The sequence below is a fragment of the Microtus pennsylvanicus genome, chromosome 11 (assembly GCF_037038515.1).
Source record: "Microtus pennsylvanicus isolate mMicPen1 chromosome 11, mMicPen1.hap1, whole genome shotgun sequence".
Lineage (NCBI taxonomy): Eukaryota > Metazoa > Chordata > Mammalia > Rodentia > Cricetidae > Microtus > Microtus pennsylvanicus.
The window spans coordinates 67,112,705-67,123,867 of NC_134589.1; positions in this window are offsets into that span (position 1 = coordinate 67,112,705).

Genomic DNA, 11,163 nt, shown 5'->3' on the forward strand with positions numbered 1-11,163 from the left:
GTGCCTACACAGCAGTTCACAACCATCTGGAACTTCAGTTGTGACTTCTGTGGGCACCAGATGAATATGGTGCACATATATACATGCAGGCAAAACACACACATAAAAATAAAATCAGTAAATCTTAGCATTTTTTTAAGAATGCAAGCTAAGACCTACATCATAGTTGATTGTTCCAAATTCAGGGTTTATTTTCCTGAGCACAGCATCCATCATCCCCCACTCTAAAGATAGTCGGGATGATGGGGACACCTGCCCTTCTGGGAGCAGAGTGGAGGTGAAGGGGCATCCAGGAAGGGACCTGGCAGAGGAGTGGGTGTGAGATCCTGATAACAAAGTGAGAAGTGGGAGGAAAGAAAACTCCAGGCAGAGGAACATCTTAGAGATCTCTGACACCCTCCCCTATAGCACTGCCCTGATCCCGATCACCAACTCTGTCCCATGAGTCAGAGTCAACTCATCCCCAGGCCTGGCCCAAGTCTGGAATCCCCGGAGCAGCAGGACAGGACTGCTGATTGGCTTGACTCAGCCCTTCCTACCATGGTCTCTTCTTTCACTTTCTCTTTCCTTTATTTCAGACAAGGTCTCCCCATAGTTCCAGCCTTTCTACACAAACCTCACTTGACTCCACGTTCCCTCCAAAGACCTCTTTGCTCTTCGCCGTTCGTGCTCTGGAAGAGCCACCTGCCACCGGTACTCCCCACGTCTGCTCCTCACTTCCAGCTGCTGTCACTGATGGCCTCTGTCCAGCCACATCCAAGGCACTTTTTTTTTCTCATCTGATGGGAATTGTTTTTCTTTCTCAACTTTGAACTTAGCAATATACTCCCAGGTTCTCCATCAAGCCCACTGGCTGTTCCTTCGTATGCTCATGTCTTCTCCTCAGGATGTGCCAGAGCTCACTGGAGTCACTGTCAGGATGGTCTTCTCAGGCTCCTGGGAGTAAGAACGATCTGCACTCCAGTGACAGCTACTGCATTATCTCCCATCCTGACCTCTCTCTTGAGATTCAGCCCTCCTTCCCCCTGCCCTGTAGTAACTCTCATTGGACACGTAAACAGCTGTTGCGGTCAACTGTGGTCTTGTGGGTGGCAGTACCAGCATCCTTTCCTAGACTCTGTTCCTCTCTTTCCTCTTTGGTAACCAGATATTCTGTTATGAAAACAGTGCAGCCCATCCTCATTGCCATAGTGACAGGTGCTATGAATGAATGGAATAAAACTGAACAGTAGTTCATGGCTTCTGTTAGAGGGTTGGTTGACAGAAGCTTCTTCTGGTGGGTGTCATGACTGGAACCAAAGCGACCTTTTCCCCACTGAGAGAAGGAACGATGAGGATGGATAAATTCACGGGGAAGCAGAGAGAAACTGTGCCAAGATTCTGAACTGCAACTAGATTTCTCAATTATTAGCATCAAGATATCTCCTTGCTGGCCAGGCCAGGTGTGGTATATTTTCTGAACACCCTGATCCATGCAATTGTCTAAATAGGACTCTTGTCTCATCAACTGTTCTTCTGTGGTCCCCTCATTTCAGCTCATAGCACATGTCTCTGACAGGACATGGCTGATCCTTTGATACATCCTTGACTCCTTTCATTAGCACAGGACTATTTAAAACATGAGTCGGGCTGGATGGTGGTGGCTCACGCCTTTAATTCCAGAACCCCAGAGGCAGAGGCAGGTGGATCTCTGAGTTCGAAGCCAGCCTCATCTACAGAGTTAGTTATAGGACAGGCAGAGCTACACAGACCTGTCTTTAAAAAACAAACAAACAAACAAAACAAAAAACAAAACAAAAAATCCCACAAAACCACCGCACCAATAATAAAAACCATGAATGAGGATGAGGAAGGAGAGATGGCTCAGCGGTGAAGAGCACTTGTGACTCTTCCAAAAGACCTGAGTTCATCTTACAACCACCTGTGACTGCAGTTCCAGGGGCTCTGACACCCTCCTCTGGCCTCTGTGAGTACCCGCATACATGTGGCATACAGGTACACACACCACACACATTCCAAAACAACAATAAATCTTAAAGTAACACAAGGGGAAACTAACCACTTCTCACCAGGAAACCGCCACCAGCTCAATCCAACCCTGCCTCAGTCCCCGAGGTCTCCGTCTGAAGAAGTTCTTCACTGGTAACCCTGCTCTCACTTCTGTCCCCTTGCTGTCCACTTCGTCATGACATGTAAATTAGGTCACATCACTGGCCTGCCTAAAAATATCTGACTTGGGGGCTGGAGAGATGGCTTAGAGGTTAAGAGCATTGCCTGCTCTGCCAAAGGTCCTGAGTTCAATTCTCAGCAACCACATGGTGGCTCACAACCATCTGTAATGGGGTCTGGTGCCCTCTTCTGGCCTGCAGGCATACACACAGACAGAATATTGTATACATAATAAATAAATAAATATTAAAAAAATCTGACTTGAAATAGAAGACCAAGTCATGTGACCTCACCTGGTGTTCTGTCTAGATTCATCCCCTTCCCTGCCTTCTCCCTGAGGTTCCTCCTCAGACTCTGTTTATTCCCACACTGGCTTTTTATACCCCTCCCCCACCCTCCCTCTGTCACTCTAAACTTTAATGTCCCCTTGGGAGGCAGGTCTTGCTGATGACCTGATCTCATAGGACCCAGCCAATCACACACTGCCTTGATCCTGTTGTCCTCTTTTATTGATGACACAGCCATTACCTGAAATTCTCATCTGTTCTTGGTAGTCTCTCTCCCTCTCCAGGACTCCCTGGTGAGAGGCTCCATCTTGTTCATTACACTATTCTAAGACCGACTGCAATTTCCATCTATGTCTGTGATCATACAGAAGAAGAAAGTGATTGTGGCTGCCAACATAGGAATCTCTGCCCCCACTGCAATGGGCACAATTTCCTGCCAGGCTTTCCAGTTAGAGAGAGAATGTGAGGCAAATGAGGTTTCTGGGGAGAACCTGTGAGGCTTTCGGAGACCAGGGTTCCAGGTGTTGGGTACAATGGTACCCAGGGTTCTGTGGAAAAATGTCAAAAAAATGGGCCTGAGAAACTATTGCGTGTGTAGTCATGGGAAGTCCCACCTCAGAGAGGCCATGGGGCCAGGGTGTGTGTACAGAGAACTCAAGTCACTCTGAGACCTTTAGTCACAGATTGCACGTCTTTGGAACCGGGAGCCATATTGACTACCGTGACCACTATGGGGGTGGATGATGCCATCTGTGAAGGAGTGGTCACTGAGGCCGAGGCTAGGGAGGGGTTGCCACATATACTTCCAGGCACAACTTCCTTTCTTCTGTCTGATGGGCAAATGTTGCTGGGGCCTTGGCCACAGTTTCCTGACTCCTTCTGAGAGCTCAAGACACAGTCTCAGCACTGTCCTGCCAGTTGATGTTACACCAAGACAGGGTCAGAATCTCTAGAAGACAAAATAGACACGTGACGAGGGCCACGCTGCTCTCACCCACCCATTCCATGTGGGCACCCCATGACTTGGAGGTATACTCAGAGGCAAGTCTCCTGATAATTTGAGGATGGTAACTCTGGAAAGACTTGTTCCCAGCACAATTCTGAGAGATCTACAGGTTTTAGAGTTTCCCATAATTTGCTGATTGTGCTGGTTGGCTTTTGTCAACTTGACACAAATCTAGAGACAGGGTTTTTCTGTGTAGCTTTAGTACCTGCCCTGGCTATAGACCAGACTGGCCTCGATCTCACAGAGATCCACCTGCCTCTGCCTTCCAAGGGCTGGGATTAAAGGTGTGCACCACCACCGCCTAACACTGGGAAAAGGAATCTTAATTGAGAAATTATCCCCATATGATTGAGCTGTAGGAGTCTGTGGTATCATCTTGATTAATGATTGATGTTGGAGGACCCAGTTCACTTCGGGCAGTACCACACTAGGCTTATGGCAGGGAGTGCTATAAGAAATCAGGCTAAACAAGCCATAGAACAAGCCAGTGAGCAGCACTCCTCCATGGCCTCTGTATCAGCTCCTACCTTCAGGTTTCTGCCCTGCTTGAGTTCCTGCCCTGCCCTTCCTCTGTGGCAGACTACTAAAAGCAGAAGATAAAGTAAACCCTTTCATCCCCAAGTTGCTTTTGATCATATTCATCACAACGGTAGAAACCTAAGACACTGACCAAGGGGTCCATGGACTGTGGCCCAATACCCCTGCTCTGTGATTGTTACCATAGCTCTCACTGTTCTCAGAGGGGGTACCTGCCACTCATGCCCCCTGACCTTCCATCTATGGCTCTCCCGGGGTCCCAGGCTCACTCTCTTCTAGACTGCATTCTCTGCTGACATTTTTTTCATGACTTCTTTTCCTTTCAGAGTCATTTCATGGGACTCTCCCCCAGGAGCCTCCTTAATCTCCCACGGTCATAGCATGCACTCCTCCAACCATCCTCAGCCCCTGAACATCAAGGTTCTCCAGGAAGCTGCCATGGATCTAACTAGAGCCACCCTGACTACCGTATTCAACATCACTCTGTCTCCTCCTCTCTTGAACAAGCCTGGTTCCTTTGCTTGTCTCTACTTCTTCTAAGGTGCTTATCACCTCCTAACACATCACATAAGCTTTACATTGGAGTACATGTATTTTCAGTTTTATATTTATGTATGTATGTATGTATGTTTTATGTGCATGGGCACACATGCCACAGTGGGCGTGTGGAGCTCAGAAGACAGCTCTCAGGAGTCTGTTCTCTCTGTCCACCTTTATGAGGGTTCCAGAAATGGAGACTGAACCAAGGTCACCACACTTGGCATCTAGTGACTTTATCCACTGAGCCATCTTTTTTATCCCAGATGTTTAGTATCTCTTCTGTGCTGAGTTCTGTAACAATGGGTGAGTGTTGGCTGATGTGTTCATTTATGCATCTTAAATCTTTTGAACTGCCTTTGGAAACTAGTAGGTCTTTGTTTGGTGTTGGGGATTGAGCTCAGGGCCATGAAGATGCCAGGCAAGCGCACTACTGCTGAGCTATATCCCTGAAGTCTTGGACAGCAGCAGTAGGCGATCAGTGAGTATTAGTGATGCATCCTGCTGGATGTGCTGCTCTTGGAGGGTAAGGTCCAAAGCTACGTCATCACTTGGCTCAGTACTTGGTGCAGGATTGAGTGCAGAGCAGGCATCCATAGAGTGAAGCCCTTGCCTAACACTCAAAGACCTTGTCATCTGTGACTAAGCTTGATTTCTGGCCTTACCAGCAAAATAGCATGGGAAGGGTTTGTTTGAAAGAGTAGCCAGCTGGGTAGTTTTGCCTTTCTCACTGTGGTCCAGCTTGCCAATTACAGAGTCATGGCATGTCTTGAAAAAGTAATAACAGAAATAAAAATTTTTAATTGAGAGCCATCTTATATGCCGACATAAACTTTACACACACATATGTGTAGAAGCAGGGCTCACATCACTTTGAGTGTTCCCAGGAGCTTCATATCCCCTCCTACTCCCTGAAAAGGCCAGGAGACCAGTAGATCTGTCAGCATACAAAGCACCATGAGGAAGCAAGCACTGGACAGGAGAAACAGGCCTGCAGACTGTAGCTTTTCAAAACAGTGATTTGGGGCTCGTGAGACGGCTAAGTAGATAGGTACTTGTAGGTACCAAGACCTGAATCCAATCCCAGAGACTCAGGGTAGAAGGAGAGAAAGGAATCTCTTGAGTTCTTCTGACCACCACATGCTGAATTCTGTCAGCTCTAGTAGTTCACATCCCCCAAAATGATGTAAAAAAAAAAATAGTGTGCCGGGTGGTGGTGCAGCACACCTTTAATCTCAGCACTTGGGAGGCAGAGGCAGCTCTGTGAGTTTGAGGCCAGCCTGGTCTACAGCGTGAGTTTCAATAAAGCCAGGCTGTTATACAGAGAAACCTTGTCTCAAATAACCAATAAATAAATAGAAGATGAAATAATAGTGTTTCTATTTTAACATTTAGACTATCATGGTTAGTTAAATAGTCATTTAAAATAATGTATACAAATAAAATAATATGTACAAATGCATATAAATATACAAATAAATAAAATGCATTTGAGAAATGTTTTGGTATTTAAGCAATAAGTAAAAATTCAGACAGGCTGATAGTCTCCAAAAATACTACATTTTTATAAGTAGCAGCCAAGAGATTTTGCAAATATTTACTTCTTACTAAAGAAAATTTAAAAAATGAACTGTGGCATTAAAAACTGACTCCGAATGGAAAATTTGAAGTGAAGGGCTGGTGAGATGGCTCAGTGAGCACTTGCTATGCAGTTCTGGAGACCTGAATTCAGTCCTCAGAACCCACATGCTGGAACAGGAAGGCTTAATCCTGAGAGTTGTCTTCAGACCTTCAGAGTTGTACTGTGGTCCTTACACAAACAATACACACAAATATCACACACACACACACACACATCCAACATCACCTCCCACACACATACACAATTTAAAAATAAAATTTGAGATGATGGAAGACCCAAGAACATGGGGGAGGTAGAGTTGGACAAACATTGAAATATGAGAAACCATCAATCCCTGGTGGAACTTAAGCTTTTAATGAGACTACATCAGGAAAAAGGCAACTGGAACCCAAGGATTTCTGGCTCCTCGGATCTTCTGAGAGGAAACTAACAATTCACTTTAGACATTAATAAGTGAAAAATATTAACATTCCTAGGGTAACTGTCAAAAGAATGGGAGCAGAGTGTAGAACTCCCAAACCCATTGAACAGGGAAAGAGCCGTGAAATACCGGACTGAAAAAATGAAAACGGAAAAGTTATAGAATAAAATGAGCAGGTCAAATGGAAATCACTGTGAGGTGATAAATTTAACCAAAACGGAACATCATGTTCAGAAAAATTAACAGTACAGTGTGAAACAAACCAAAAGGCAGAACTTGGTTATGCACTCTTTATGAGACAAGCCTAGAAAGTGACAGAGTTGGAAGTAAGGGCCAGAGAAAGACAACACGAGCAACAGGTAAAAGAAAATGACCAGAGCCATGCAGATGTAGTGCAAACCAGACTTGAAGAAAACAGCCTTTCTAGAACAAGACAGCCATTTCATCACAAAAAAACTGCTGAATTAAAAGACAGCCATTTATTCAAGAGCTGTGTGCATATTTCAAAAGTATGAAGAAAACGGGCAGAAGTACAAAGAAAATAAGAAAAATCCACAGTCTCAGTGTAGGATTTTTTCACACTGTACTCACTGATAAGTGGCTTTTAGACATAAAGCAAAGAAAAACCAGCCTACAATTTACAACCCCAGAGAAACTAGACAACAAAGAGGGCCCTAAGAGAGAAAGCCATAAATCTACAAAGGAAGGAGGAAAAGATAAGATCTCCTGAGTAAATTGAGGGGAGCATGGGGATCACAGGAGAGGGTAGAAGGGGAGCCGGAAGCAGAGAAAACTGTATATCTCAATAAAAACAATAAAAAAGAGAAATTGAGAGGAACGAATTAGAGGAATCGGTTAGACTAACTCCATAGCACTTTGATGCTATTTATATTAGGGAAAGATGGTAGAGGAAATGAATTCATTTGTCTTCACATGCTATTAGTGTAATCATTAATGAAACTAGGTGAAAATGGTAATATCACGGGAGTCCATGTATATCCCTTCATTGTCTTGTTGGTAGTAAGAGTAATGGGTGCTTTTAATTCAGTAGTTCTATGCATTCACCTATACACTGCTGTCTTCTCTATCTCTGGAGGGATGACAGGTACTGGGTTTATGATAAAAAAAATCCCTATATATACTTACAATTTATGACTTGCAAGATAATGAGATCCGTTGATCAAAGAAGAGAATATGTTTTCAAAACATATGGTTATAGAGATAATAAACACTTTAAAAAATACAAAAAGAAAAGATCAGTCCCACAACCCCACCACTGGTTTTTCAGCTGAGCACAGGAGCAGGAGGGAGGGAGGGAGGTTGATTATTTATTTAATTAAAAATGTTAATGGCAAAATAGATTTTTCACCTATTATTCTGACTGGACAAGCAAGCATACTAAAAATTCAGTAAGCACACTGTATCAGTTACTTCTCTATTGCTGTGATTAAAATGTCCTGAACAAAAGCAACATAAGTAAGAAAACCATTTCTTTTGGCTTAGGGTTCGAGAGAGAGATAGATTTCATAACAGTAGAGAAGGTTTGGCAACAGGCCAGGAAGCATGGTGGCAGGACCAGGAAGGAAGCTGGCTGACCACATTATTGTCCACAGTCAGTAGGCAAAGAGGGAAAACAGGAAGTGGAGTGGAACTATAAAATCTCAAAGCCCTCCCCAGTGACAAACTTCCCTTGGGCAAGGCTCTGCCTTCTAAAGGTTCCATTATCTCCCCAAACCATGTGGGCAGCTGGGGACCAAGAATTCAAACACATGCACACCTTCCTTCCTTTTTTTTCTTTCTTGTTTTTTGAGACAGGATTTTTCTGTGAAACAGTCCTGACTGTTTTAGAACTCACTCTGTAGACAGGGTTGGCCTCAAACTCATAGCAATCTGCCTGCCTCTGCCTCCTGAGTGCCGAGATCAAAGGTGTGTGCCACCACCGCCTGGGTCAAACACATTTCTTCTTCAAAACATCAGAGATACTATGATCCTTAATCTTCTCAATTTGATGAGATCTAGAATCACCCAGGAGAAAGGCCTCTGGGCATGTCTGTGGGGGACTGTCTAGATTAATTGAGGTGAGAAGACCCGCCCACTGTGGGTGTCACTATTCCCTAGGCTACAATCTTGGACTGTATAAAAAGAAGAAAGTGAGATGTTCACAGGCATTCAACACTCTCTGTGTCCAGACTGTGGCGATAACACTGAAGCTCATGATGCCAGGACTCCTCTGCCATGGGGACTTGAACTGTGAGCCAAACTAAGTCCTTTCTCCTTGAGTTAGTTTTTGTCAAGGTATTTTATCACAACTAGAAAAGTAGGTAAGAAATATGCAAAGCTTTGAATAACACACCAAGAGCCCCTGGACAATGGACGTGTATAAAATGCTGCATCCAGTAACAAAAGATTGTAGGCTATTTATAAATATACATGGGACATTTATAAAAACTGATCATGTACCTGACAATGCAACCATAGAAAACTTGAAAGTGTGGCATTCTTCAATATGGTAACCATTGGGCATACACTAGACACACACACACCCCAGTGTATGTGTGGAGGTCAGGGAACAATATGCAGGAGGGTAGTCCATTCCCTCCTTTCATCAAATGGTTTCCAGGGATTGAACTTTGGTCCCTGGGATTGTTTAAAGCCTTCTTATCTGCTCAGTTATCTCATTGACCCCATCCTTTTTACTTTAAAAACACAGCTATTAACAAATTTAGTATGGCACATGGGTTTACATTGCATTTCCTATTGAACAGCTTTGACAGGGGGAACCATCTTTGGTCATAATGCAGCTGAGTGGGACTCAGTGGTGAAAAACACAACTCAAAAGCAAGAAAAGTAAGAACATCCAAACACTATCTTTGAGAAACATACTCCAAACTTTGTCTGGGATAAATAAAAATGAAACTCAAAAAATATTAAAATCGAGTAGTAACATAATATCCAGTTTTTATGGGATTCTACTGCATAGAACAACATTCAGAGTGAGGAAGGTCTACAAACTCCAGCCCAGCAGCCAAATCTAGACCACATGTCTAGTTTGCAACCAAAGCTTTGCCAAGACACATTCTGCTCTTGCTGTTTTGTTTTGAGACAGGCTCTCACTCTAGTCCAGGTGGTCCTTTAACTCACTATGCAGCTCAGACAGGTCTTGAACCTGCTATGATCTTCTGCTTCAGCCACCCAAGTGTTGAGATTACAAGCGTTAAGTCACCATTTCTGGAAGGACACACTCATTTTATTGACGTGTTGCCTACCACTGTTTATGTTCTGCAGGATCGGGTGCTATAGCTGAATGAGGCCTGACAGACCAAATATATTCACATCTGCTCTTTACAGAAACAGTTAATTTGATACCACATATATGGTACGATATAGACCCATATGCATATAGTTATGAAAATAATAAGGGATGGAAGATAAAAAATTTAAGAATCCACATTAAGAAATTTGATGAAGAACAACAAAATAAACCCAAAGAATATAGTAAATGACAGAAGGCAGTGAAGGAAAATGGTCATGTAGAGAAATACAGCGGTCATGTAGAGGTCAATAGAAAAATGACGAAGTTCAATTTTTTTTCCTGAAAAAAGTAAAATGATGATCCCGTCTCTAGAGGAGAAATAGAACTAACAGATGGTAGTCGAGCATTACTATATCAAACACAGACACACATGCGCACACACATGCACACACATGTACACATACATACACATGTGCGCGCACACACACACAGATGCACCATGGACATTTAGTTATTTCTTCCTTCCATGTGTATCCTGGGGATAAAACTCAGTTCATCAGGCTTGACAGCAAGTACCTTTTTTCACTGAGCCATCTCTCTGACCCAAGAAGCTCATATTTTAGAAACAATATACTAGCAAAGTAGAGAAATAGGATGTCAAATTCACAGAAAATTACAACATCAAATTAACATAAGAAGAAATAAAAATACATGAGCAATTTTATAACCTAGATAAAGATCGTATCCAGTAAGAGAGTGCTGATCCCCTGATGGCTCCAGTGCTGCATTCTGTCAAATACATCAGAAAGACATGGCTCCTGTTCATACAGACTCTTCTGGAAAATGCAGCACGAAGAAATGTAGCTGAGATGCCCCAGTTGGGAACAGAGAACAGGTAGGGCACCTCCAGAGAGACCAAAGACTTTATTGTCACAACCATGGTGCACCTGGGTAAGGAAGAGCTAAAGAATGGTTCAAGGCGGAGAGTGCTGTGCTGCCCAGCAGTTTCCACACTCAGAAAACTATTCTACCTTATATGGAGAGATGGATGGATGAATGCATGGATGATGGATGGATAGTTGATGAATAGATGGATGATGGATGGATGGATGATGGATGAATAGATGGAAGGATGGATGGATGCTGGACAGATGATGAATGGATGGATGATGAATGGATGGATGATGAATGGATGGATGATGGATGGATGGATGATGGATGGATGGACAGATGGATGATACCAGGATAACATGTGTAAACTGAAGTTTTCCCAGGCAAACCAAGACATACAGCTTTCTAAACCTCACATTT